Here is a 12,485-nt window from a genome sequence, read left to right as displayed (position 1 = left end):
AGGGAATATAAAGCTATGGTTCCCCACCCCCAATTTGAGACAACTTTGAAAGGTCATCCCAGCTTTGGGGCTGCTCCCCGGAGGATGGCCACAGCCTTTACTGAGACTAACTCTCAGTTGCACTTCTCCTTTGGCCCAATCTTGCTCCCTTCTTTTTCCTTCCTGCTCATTCTTCCCATCCTGTCCTTTTCTTTTCCCTCCTTTTTTTTTCTTCCTTTCTCTTTCCTTTCCCAACTGTCGATTCCAAAAGCACTACCCAATAAACCTCCTGCACACTTAGTACTTATCTCAGAATCTGCTTCCCAGGGAACCCAACCTGTGACACCTCTGGGGAATGCAAAACCTGGAGGACTGGGATGTTTGTCCCCTATAGCTAGCAGTCGAGAGGATGAAAAGTGGCTCAGAACTAATTCATCCAGAGAAATCATGGGTCATTCCACCTTCCCTGAGATAGAGCAGTGGAATGCATGGAGAGATGCCAGGAGTGACACCACCTTTGTTTGTTCAACAAAGTAGAAAACATTAAGACACCATTGAGTGACATTAAAGAGATAGAATCCCTGGGAATTAGTGTATTGGATATAGGCGAGGAAAAATAGAGCCAGTCAAAAGTTATTCCTAATATTGTAAAATAGTTATCCTCCAATTAAATAAATTAATTAAAAATACAATTAAAAAAAAGACAAAGAATTGCTCCTATGTTTCTTACTCAGGTAACTGAGGGCATGGTAGTGCCATGTAATGTGATAAAAGAAAAATACAAGTTTGAAGGAAAATGTGTGTTCAGTTAGATGTGCCTTTAGGAAGTCAGAGTTGTTCATTAGGTGATTAAAGATACTATCTGGAGTTCAGGAGTGTGGCCTGGAGTAGGAATATATTTTGTGTGCTCATCGGTGTCTGCCAAGTAATGATGAGGATCCCACAAGGCTGACAGAGAAATAATTTAGGGAACAGAAGTAAATTTATTTTTTAAAAACCCAACAGTCTCTAATTAACATTTCCAGATATTTGAAAAGGTACAAGAGCAAAGATGTGATAAAAAGGATGATCAGAAATATGAGGACAGACATCTTGGGGATGAAAAGTATGCCTGGCAAAATAAAAATTTCAGTGGAAGGATTAGAAGATAAACTATCTCAAAGAGTAGAATATGAGAAAAAAGGTGAGAAACATTTTTCAAAAGACCCAACAGTATCTTTATGTAGGTCCTGTCTTGGCCCTTTTTATTATTAATATTCATCCTTGGCTAAATTTCTGGATTTGCTTTTAGTTCATACAGGGAAAGGCTAGGGTTTTTGCGTTAGACTGGAACAAAGGATCTGGCTGAGGGGAAGGGATGGAGCGGGGAGGTGAAGAAGGGACAACTGCTGGGGTCCTTTCCCTGAGAAGGTTAAATGGGGTGGGTCTAAAGCTCTGGTGCAGGCACTCACATTAAATGGCAGGACACCCTTTCTTTGTGCAGGGGTGGAAAAAAAAATGTTTGCAGGCGCAGAAAACTTCATGTCTTAGCCTTTGTATTAATAGCTCTATGAATGTGGGTCTTCCCTCTGTTTAGGAAAAGAGCCTCCCCTTTCTAAAGGTTCTGAAAGTCAGGCTGCTGTAACAGAATACCATAGACTGTGTGGATTATAAACAACAAAAGTATATTTCTTACAATTCTGGAGGTTGAGAAGTTCAAGGTCAGGATGCCAGCAAATTTGATGGTGAATATGTGAATATCTGGTGAAAGCCCACTTCCTGGTTCTCACTGTGTCCTTACTTGGGGAAAGGGGAAGGAGAAATCTCTGGAGCCTCTTTTAGAAGGGCCCTAATCCCAATCAGGACAGCTCCACTCATGACTTAATTATCTAATCACCTCCTAAAGACCCCACCTCCTGATACCAGTATATTGGTGATTATATTGCAACATCACTTTGTAGACAAAAGTCCATATAGACAAAAGCTATGGTTTTTCCAGTAGTCATGTATGTGTGTGAGAGTTGGACTAGAAAGACGGCCAAGTGCTGAAGAATTGATCCTTTGACCTGTGGTGCTGGAGACGACTCTTGAGAGTCCCTTGGACTGCAAGAACATCAAACCAGTCAATCCTAAAGGAAGTCAACCCTGAATATTCATTGGAAGGACTGATGCTAAAGCTGAAGCTCCAATACTTTGGCCACCTGATGTGAAGAGCCAACTCATTGGAAAAGACCTGATGCTGGGAAAGAGTGAGGGCAGAAGGAGATGAAAGAGGATGAGATGGTTGGATGGCATCACCAACTCAATGGACCTGAGTTTGAGCAAACTCCAGGAGATACAGTGAAGGACAGGGAAGCCTGGCATGCTGCAGTCCATGGGGTCGCAAAGAGTTGGACACGACTGAGGGACTGAACGACAACAAATATGCATTTGGGGGACACAAACATGCAGTCTATTGCAGGTGACTGGAAATGGAGGAAGTTCTTTCTGCTGGTTTCTATGTTCTCTGTGAAGAATGGACACTGTCATCTTTGAGGCTTGCTGGGTGAGCAGGGATGTTGGGGTGAGATGTGGGTAGGGAGCTGTGAGGAGTGTGAAGATTTGGGAGAAATCATCTAAACGAGGAATTAAAACAACAACAACAACAAAAAACTGCATATGGAAACAGGAAATGATCATCAGGCTACTCCGAGGGCTCAGGTGAGTGGTAGGTGGGTTAAAACAACACCAAAAAGTTGAGAGTGATTTTGACAACCAGAGCTGAAAATGAGGAATCTCTGAAAAAGAGGAGGCAAGCTGGTCTCATAATGAAAAGGTTCTTGAGAAGAGACTTGTATAAATGAAAAAGAGAAAAACATCCTCCTATGAGTCACAGGCCTCATTTTCCTCAGCTCCCTGGTCCTGCTTTGATGTTTACAAAGGGACAAGTGATTATAAAGGGGAAAGGTAATGGGAATAATAAACCAAGGATGCAGGAGAAGGAAGCGACTCCAGAGCCCCAAGGACAAAGGGGCCAGCACGTACTCTGCTGTGAGGAAATGGGAAAGGACTTCCTGGAGCTCTCTGCATAGATCAGCCGCGTCCCCACCCTCACAGAAACCCCCTCCAGGGATCAGACACTTGGTTGTCTTTGCTGCTCTACCCTTAGTACCTAGAACAGAGTCTGGTACCACACAAGTACAAGGTAAACAAGTACAAGGTGAATGAAAGAAGTCCATGGTGTAGTCACGGGCTTTCTGAATGGCTGAGCACACCAAAGTCTGGTGTTTTGTTTTTTCTTCTCCGCCTCTACAAAAAGCTTTCAAACAGCTTTTGGGCCTCTAGGGCCTTTTCAAAAGACAAATAGTCCTACTGCTGCTCCAAGGGCCCCACCGCCCACTTCCCAACTGAAATTGCCTCTCTCTGTTCTTGCTGGAAGGAGAGGCACAGCTTGCTTTGCAAGAACCTTGCATAGAAAATGGTGCAATCTGGGCTGTTTTTCATCTTTTCCAATCTCATTTCTTAAAGAGAGAGAAATGTAAGGAATCTCAGGAATATGAAACTTCTCTGGAATGATCTTTATTGAGCAGTGCTTGGAACCAGCTGAAATCCTGAAGCGCTGTCAATGTGGCCAAGAAGGGAAAAGGACAACTTCAACAGTCCTAGCCAAACTCTGAAAAAGATATCTAGAGCTATTTTTTTCCTTCTGAGAGTGGTTTGCCTTTCCCCTAGTTTAGTAATTGTTTTAGATTCTTTGGGGGTGGAAGAAGAGAAAGGAGAAGGGAATGCAGTGTTTAGGAAGTAGCATGATGTGGTTAGTAGAACCCTGGAAGCTGTGTAACTTACACAACTGTTTGATACATGCTGACTTCCTCTCCTTTCAGGGTGCCCCTGACTGTTAAGTAGGGTTTTTATTTATGGCATTCTCCTAAGGAGATTGTTCACAGCTTTTGGGTTCCCCTTCCTAGTTCGATCTCTCTTTGTGGTCTATAAATCATCTTTCCAAGGGCTTCATTCATGGTGAAGAGCCATTTTGTCTGCCTTACAAGTACCAAAAAGAGTGTAAGAAAAACTGTGTTCGTCTGCCAGATGGGCCAGGAGCACTTGACTGCACTAAAAAATTCCCAGCCATGGTATTCTCAGCTCGCCCTGTTGCTGTGAGCAGTGCACAATGTCCACAAGCATTTTCCCTGAAATCTTCACCGTCCCTTGGCCAAGGCGAGTTTGGCTGGTTACCAGAGGCATGGGAGGAGACAGCCTATAGAGTGGCAATTTGCTTGCACCCTTGTTCTCACCCCATTGTAAGCTAACTGCTTCTAAACTGAGCTGGTGGTGAGAAAGGAACTGAAACTGATTTGCCCACAGTCGGTCTGGGTGAGTGTTGACCCAGGACTGAAGCACACAATCGCTGCATACCAGCCTGCCTGGGGCGCATTGGGCTGAGTCACGGCTTCATCAGGAATGCAGCTAGTCTGGAATGCAGTTCAGGGGGACAGGCCTTTAGAAAGGGGAGGCTCTTTTCCTAAACAGAGTGAAAACCTACATTCATAAAGCTACAAGGATCTTAAAAAAAAAAAAAAAATCACACATTACAGGTAAATAAAGAATTTTTCTTTCTACTTCTCCTCCCACCTCCATTTCAGGTTCCTACTTCGGGCCAAGGCACATTTCATTTTGGACTCTATCTTTTCATCTTTTCAGATGTTTAAATATCTGTATTTTTTCTATGTGTTATATAGTTATATGCCATATATCTGTATACATACACACACAGAGATTTATAGACAGGGAATTTTGTTTTGACCTGAATGGTGTCATACAGTGTGGATTATTCTCCAACTTGCTTTTTTTTAAAAATTTAGGTATGTCTTTTGGAGACTTCTGTGTCAAGTGAAGTCACTCAGTCGTGTCCGACTCTTTGCGACCCCATGGACTGTAGCCTACCAGGCTCCTCCGTTCATAGGATTTTCCAGGCAAGGGTACTGGAGTGGGTTGCCATTTCCTTCTCCAGGGGATCTTCCAACCCAGGAATCGAACCTGGGTCTCCCACATTGCAGCCAGGTGCTTTACTCTCAGTAGGTTCTAATTCTTTCTAACTGCTACATACGTGCTTGCTCAGTCATCTAGTCACGCTCAACCGTCTGTGACCCCATCGACCGTAGCCCACCAGTCTCCTCTGTCCATGGAATTTTCCAGGCAAGAATACTAGAATAGGTTGTCGTTTCCTCCTCCTGGGGATCTTGCCAACCCAGGGATCGAACCCACATCTTCTGTGGCTCCAGCACTGGCAGGCGGATTCTTTACCACTGAGCCACCTGGGAAGCCCAACTGCTGCATACTCTTACACGTAACTCAGATGCATTGCTGTTTATTTAGCTCTCTTTCTTTTGGTGATTATTTTGGTTGCTCTGGTTTTCACTCCTACAATAGTCTTCAGTGAACAGCCTCTTACCGCTCTCCTTCTGGCATCCATGCAGTATTTCTCTAGAGTAGATCCCAAGGTGTAAGATTGCGAAGTCAAAGGATAGATGCATCTCAAGTCGGAAGAGCTGCCGCCCAGTTTGTTCTCCAAAAGGTTTATATTTTGTTTTGTTCTCCAAAAGGTTTATATTCCCAGGTTTAAGAGAGCACCTCCATTTCCATATGCTTGTCACGCTTGATATCAATCTTTCTTCCTTATTGCCAATTAAATGTGGAAAATGGTATCCCCCATGCTGTTATTGCCATTTCCCCCTAAAATGAGCATCATTTCCAATGTTTGTCATTCATGTTTACTCTTTTGTGAATTGCCTGTTCGTATTTTGTTGTTCATTTTCGATTTTGTTTGCCTTTTTTTGAGGATCTATAAGAGCAAGTCCTTTGCTGTGTATGTTACAATGATCTCATCCAGTCTGTCACTGGAATTTTAATCTCATTTATGGCTTATTTCGTTGAACAAACCTAAAGTTTTGATAAAGTGAAATTTCTTAATCATTTTAACCCTTTTCTTTATGGCTTTTGCAATTTATATATTGTTTCAGAAGATCTTTTCTATCTCTAAGATAAAAAATTTGGTCTTCTATGTATTTTCTTTTTATAGTTTAATAATATGTTAGCTTTTTTCAACCAAATCTATCTAGAGTTTATTTTAATAAATAATCGAGGTTAAAAAAAAAGTCACTTAGGGACTTCTCTGTGGTCCAGGGGTTAAGACTCCACACTCCCCAATGCAGGAGCATGGGTTCAAAATCCCTGCTTGGGGAACTAAGATTCTGCATGGCTTCGCCAAGAAAAAAAAAAAGGGTCACTTAATTTTTCTTTCTAATAATAGCCAGTTGTTTTAATATCATTTATTGAAAAGTCCATTCTTTCCCTTGTTGTTTCGGGATACTACCTTTGTATCATACTAAATTCCTATAAACATTGGCTGGTTTCCAGGCTCTCTCTCTTTCTCTATTGCACTGTTGATCAATTTTTGTTCTGTTGGAAATGTATTTTTGGGTAATTTGGGGACAGTTGTTATCTTGACAACCTCACGTCCTCCTATTCAAGTCTTTGTCTAGGTTTCATAGTTTCTTCTTGTAGTTCTGGCACATATCTTATTAGTTTTTTTGGTGGCTATTTTCTAGTTTTTGTTGCTATTGTGAATGGAACCTGTTTTTTTTTTTCCTCCTTATCATACTTTCTATTTTCAAAATAATTGGTTTATTGACTTTTTAAAAAAAACATATTGACCTTGCATCATTGGTTCTAATAGTTTTCAGCTGATTTTCTTGGATTTTCTAGGTAACTGGTCATGTTATTTGGAAACAGAAACCACTGAGTCTCTTCATTTCTGTTTTGTCTGGGCTCTTTCAGGTAAGAATAATAGAAACGTAATTCAGATTAACCAAAAAAGGGAAACTTATGAGCTCACTTAACTAATAAGAAGCCGGTATGTCTGGATTCAGGTTAGAAAACAATGTAATTCGATCTTGGTCTTGCTTTCTCCATCCCTCTGCTGTTCCTCCCTTTGTCTTGGCTCCATTTCCCTGTGGTGAGATCCTGCCAGAAGCCCCAAGCTCACATCTTATATTCTCTCGGCAACACCCAGAACTTCCTTTTTAGTGTTCACCTTGCAACATTTCTATGTGCAATATTTCTGTCTGTAGGATGGTTTTGATTCATTGATTTGCTCACATGCTCATCTCTGAAACGGTCATTTCAGTCAGTAGGTTATAATATGCATGTAGACAGGGAGTGAGACTGGTTCTCTAAGGAAAATTGAAATGTTTTTGTCAAAAGAAGAGGATATGGATGCTGGGTAGAGGAAAAACAGGCAGTAGCCACTCTGCCATATTTAAACCTCTTTCAATATTTTCAATATTTAAACCTATTATTTCTTTTCTTTCGTCTTATAACCTTTCCACCATTTTTGGGGGGGATGTGTGTGAATTTTCCTTCATGTTATGGCTGCTACTTTTGGCTCACTTTCTTAGCATTAATTTCCTCCCTCCCTCCCTTCCTTCCTGCTTTCCTTCCTTCGTATGTCCCTCTAAATACAACCTTCCCTGTTTAGCAGTTTTGTGGTTTCTCTAGCTAGTTCCTGGGCTTCCAGGCCAGACTTTGATTTTATTCTATAGTGTTATAGATCCAGTTCCTTCTCCAGAGTTAAATTCTGGCTGTGAGACTGTGCCTAATTCTTCCATATCTCCTAGTATATCGATTTGTTCAAGCCTGCAGTCTTAAGCAGCTTCCTTCAAGGGGGTAGTCCTGTCCGACCTTTGATTTCAGGTACCTTTACACAGAAGATGTTTAGCTCCTGACACCTTGTATGAGTCCAGCTCCTGAATTCCTTTCTTTGTTTTAGGTCAAACCCTATAGGTCTTCAGCTCAAGGCTACTTACTATGTTATTTCCATTCCATTTCTGGGCAACAGAGGTCTTTCTGAGTGTGAACAAAGCTGACTTCTCTCCTATTTTACATCTCATCTGTTATCACCATCGTTTTGGCTTAGAGTGGTTCTCAGAGCAGTGTAAGTCCACTCCCATTTGCTCTCTGCTGTTCAACATCCTCCTCCCCTCCCACCTTCCTCTTGGAAACTGCACCCTCTGAGGTCAATGCTGCCATTTCTCAGTAACTGAAATAAATAGCTTTCCCCTTCAGTCCTCATTTTCTTCACTCGTCTGCAGCATCCAGCCATGCTGATTGCTCTTCCTTTTGCACTTCTCTGCCTTTGGCTAATACGGTGCTCCGCTGACCTGGTTCACTCCCTCTTCTGATTCTTCCCTTTTTAAAAGTACTTTCACTTCCTCCTCTCATTTTTTAGCTGTAGAGGCCCCCAAGGTCTTTGCCCTCTGGTTTCACTCTGCTTTACCCTTATACTTTCTCACATCTTCAGTAACCTCTAAAGTGAGTGCCTGTCTTCATCCCAGGACTTTTCCCACCTGACTTCTATAGCTATCCATCTGCCTATGGTAGTTGCACTTGATGTCCTCCTGTTCCACCAAGTGTATTCCCCTTTTGAACTTTCCAAATTCCATCACAGTTACCATCTTTTCCTAGTTTCTAAAGGTCAAATTCATTCCCATCCTTGATTCCTCCTGTTTTCTCTACAACCAGTTAGTTACACATTTTATTGATCCTCGTGCCTTGAATTTCCTTTCTTGTGATTGCACTGTTTGCACACCTGCTGTGATCCCCTATTATTCCTCTTTTAGACCATTTCAGTGTTTTCCTAGCAAAGCAGGATAGTTTAAAAGTGGCAGAATTTTGATGAGTTTGTGTCAAGCTTTATGATTCTGGACACTGCCTTCCAGAAAAGACTTATAAATATTCTAGCTTTCTTCCTGGTCCCCTTTTTGCGCTAATAAAGGAGGGAGAATCCTTTATTGTATGGGCAAAATCAAGACTGATGTGGGTTCAGTCCAGAAAGGCTAAGTTGTTCTATTAGAAAGAGCAAGATGCTATCAATAGGAGAGAATTCATTTGAGCTGAGACTAAAAGGATGAGTAAGAATTATTTTGACACCCAGGGAAGAGAGGCTTGTTTTCCAGATAGAATGGGGAGCATAAGGAAAACAGAAACAAAATGCCACATGGTGCCTGTGAGTGAGTTAAGTGTGTGTGTGTGTGTGTGTGTGTGTTGGGAGTCTACAAAGAGTCACTGTGAGCCAGGGAGAATAGGGATAAATGAAGCTGAACACAAAAGCTTTCCACATCAAATTAAAGAACCATTTGGGCTAGAATCAGACATGGAACAACGGACTAGTTCAAAATTGGAAAGGAATGAATCAAGGCTGTATATTGTCACTCTGCTTATTTAACTTATATGCAGAGTATGTCATGCAAAATGTCAGGCTGGATGAAGCACAAGCTGGAATCAAGATTGCTGGGAGAAATATCAACAACCTCAGATATGCAGATAATACCTCTCTAATGGCAGAAAGTGAAGAGGAACTAAAGAGCATCTTGATGAAGGTGAAAGAGGAGAGTGAAAAAGCTGGCTTAAAACTCGACATTCAAAAAACTAAGATCATGGCAACCAGTCCCATCACTTCATGGCAAATAAATGGGGGAAAAATGGAAAAAGTGACAGACTTTATTTTCTTGGGCTCTAAAATCACTGAGTGTGCTCACTGCAGCTGTGAAATTAAATTATGCTTGCTCCTTGGAAGAAAAGCTATGACAAACCTAGATAGCATGTTAAAAAGCAGAGACATCACTTTGCTGACAAAGGTCTGTATAGTCAAAGCTTTGATTTTTCTAGCAGTCATGTATGGATGTGAGAGTTGGACCATAAAGAAGGCTGAATGCCAAAGAATTGATGCTTTTGAACTGTGGTGCTGGAGAAGACTCTTGAGAATCCCCTGGACAGCAAGGAAATTTAACCAGTCAATCCTAAAGGAAATCAACCCTGAATATTCACTGGAAGAACTGATGCTGAAGCTGAAACTCCAGTACCTTGGCCACCTGATGCAAAGAGCCAACCCATTGGAAAAGATCCTGGTGCTGGTAAAGACTGAGGGCAAGAGGAGAAGGGGATGACAGAGGATGAGAAGGTTGGATGGCATCAGCAACTCAATGGACACGAGTTTGAGCAAGCTCCAGGAGATAGTGAAGGACAGGGAAGCCTGGTGTGCTGAAGTCAATGGGGTTGAAAAGAGTTGCACATGAACTAGTGACTGAACAACAACAACAGTTTGGGGTATCAGGGATGCATTGGAAATGGGGATGGGGTCATATAGCCACATTTGTAGCCATTTGGATTGCATCTTTCATTAAGCGGGACTCAGGGTAGAGAAGGAATGGGTATGTATTAAGGGTAGTGATGAAATTGTGATTTGCTGCTCTTCACTGCCTTTTTAGGGCTCCTTGTGACCAGAATTGCTGCATGGGGTAGTCTCTGTGAGGAAAGAATGCCGGAGTGGCTCCCAGAAAAGGGGCTGCTGGGAGAGTTAGAATGAGTTTGCCAAGTTGGGGGCCAAATCAAGGTTTAGACCAAAGGAGCCAGCATCATGGCTGGAACTATGGCTCTGCAAGTTATCATAGGTAGAAGGAGTTTCACAGGAACTTCCCCAGTGGTCCAATGACTAAAACTCCACACGCCCAATGCGGGGTGGAGGGACAGGTTTGATCCCTGATTGGGGAAGTAAATCCCACATGCCGCAATTAAGACCTGGCGCACCCAAATAAATAAATAAAATAAAAAGGGTCTCATAGATGAAACAATGAAAGTGAAAGTGAAGTGAAAGTGAAAGTCTCTCAGTCGTGTCCGACTCTTTGCAGCCCCATGGACTATTATACCAGGCCAGAATACTGGAGTGGGTAGTCTTTCCCTTCTCCAGGGGATCTTCTCAACCCAGGGATCGAACCCAGAGCGCGCATCAAATGAAGATCTCAGCCCCTCATTTCATGGCTCCGCTACTTGTGAGATTCCTGTTGGTCTTTTAGGGTCCATTTGAAATGCTTGATTCTCTCTGAAGTTTTTCCTTTAGCCCCTGGCCTGGTAGCTATCTCTTTCTCTTTATAAACTCTGTAACTTATGGTTTACAAGTATTTTATAGCTTTGTATTCCCCCTGTGGGTAAAATCTCTGAAGATTGTCTTGCTTATCTTTGTATTTCCTCCATCACCTGAGACTCTGCCCTGTATATAGTTTCTACTGAAGAAACAGTAAATGAACTGAATCTGTACTTTCATAGGAAGAGTACCTCCTACAGGATTTAATAAGTATGAACCTTAAATAATGAAATGTTTGAAGGAACTTGAATATTTCAAAGCTCCATCCATACAAGGCCTGAATAATTCATGCAAATATTGTGAAGAAAAGAACAAAAGCTTATCTAATAATTCAATACACTGTTCTTTATTTTGGTCCATAAAAGGAGATCTCATGCTTTAGTTTTGGTGGTAAGCTCAGCTCTAGAAGCTTTGAAATGCGGATTAGATCAATTACATCACAATTATATTTGAAAATTGAAAAGAAGCATTTTCCAAAAGGCAGATTCCAAAGCTATGCCTTTTCAAAGGAGGTGTCATTTGGAAAGAAACTGAATCACACCATGAAAGATGTGGCATTTCTTTTGGTTTTCCACTCTCTTCTGTACTACTAGTGTAGGCTCATGTGATATGTAGAAATGTGCTTAATCAAATTTAGCCTGACTTCTCAAGTTAAGAAAATGTATATGAAGTGTTTCTGAGATAAGAAGAGGCGCATTCTTTTTTTAGCACACATACCTCCTATGCGGCTGTATTTGTCTTAATTCCTTATTTGAAAATTTGGCTCTGTTTATAAAATCTACAAATTCTTACTCATTTGGAAGAGAACTAGAATAGCCTGGAAATCTATGGAGCTGAATGGTATTTTAAAGTGCTCATTCTCATTTTCTCTTCAGTAAAGAACTCAACGCTGTTACTTGTGTTTATCTCATAGTACACACACTTGGGATTACTCACCTGGGAGCAAGACCTGAGTTCTGGTGCAAGCCTTCTATTTACCTGCCTGGGTGATGCAAGTCACTTAACCTCAGAGGTAAAATGAGGGGGCTGTTGCCTCTGACTCCATGCTTCTGCAGTTTAAGTATAATTAACTCAAATGTTTGATGAGCTCTTTAAAAATTAAAAAAAAAAATTGTTGGTGGCTTTAATAAGTTTGTACCACTGAGCCCTGAGTTATATTTTTGAAGTAACATAAGACAGGGAGAGAGGGTTGAGAGGTCCCTTCCATTATATGAATTTCATACTGAATGTGTTAGATTGAAATAGCACTTGCCTAGTGTTAGGGGTCTATAGATGCTACTTGAATTAGGGAAGGTAGTGATTAGGATAATGAAATTTTCTTAATTCGAAAAAACAACAAAGCCAAACAGAAATGAGTTTCTAATTTTATTGCAAATAACTTGCAGGCCTGAAAATGATTAAAGTTGTCATACATTTCTACATTGATAAGCCCTGTGCAAAGGGATCAGTTACAACATAGTAATCTAGCAAGATGAAAAAGGGTACCATTGTTAACAGCTTATTTTAAGGGTTGTAGAATTTTAAATGAATTTGCTTTGTTTCTTTGTCTTTTGTTCTAAGAAGCTGTCTC

The 12,485-nt window shown here is 41.3% G+C and overlaps 1 long non-coding RNA gene across 1 annotated transcript in view; it reads left to right on the top strand.

The window, feature by feature from the left end:
- The window catches only part of LOC122703736, a 77,749-nt gene that overhangs the window by 23,220 nt on the left and 42,044 nt on the right, over nt 1-12,485 (top strand). Inside the window, exons 2-3 of the long non-coding RNA XR_006343583.1 lie at nt 6,703-6,774; nt 11,829-11,927. This is a non-coding gene — a long non-coding RNA (uncharacterized LOC122703736). The remainder of the gene's footprint in view (nt 1-6,702; nt 6,775-11,828; nt 11,928-12,485) is intronic.

The sequence above is a fragment of the Cervus elaphus genome, chromosome 11 (genome assembly GCF_910594005.1).
Source record: "Cervus elaphus chromosome 11, mCerEla1.1, whole genome shotgun sequence".
NCBI lineage: Eukaryota > Metazoa > Chordata > Mammalia > Artiodactyla > Cervidae > Cervus > Cervus elaphus.
Note: the sequence above shows the minus strand (reverse complement) of the source record. Positions and strands in the feature narration are given on the sequence as shown.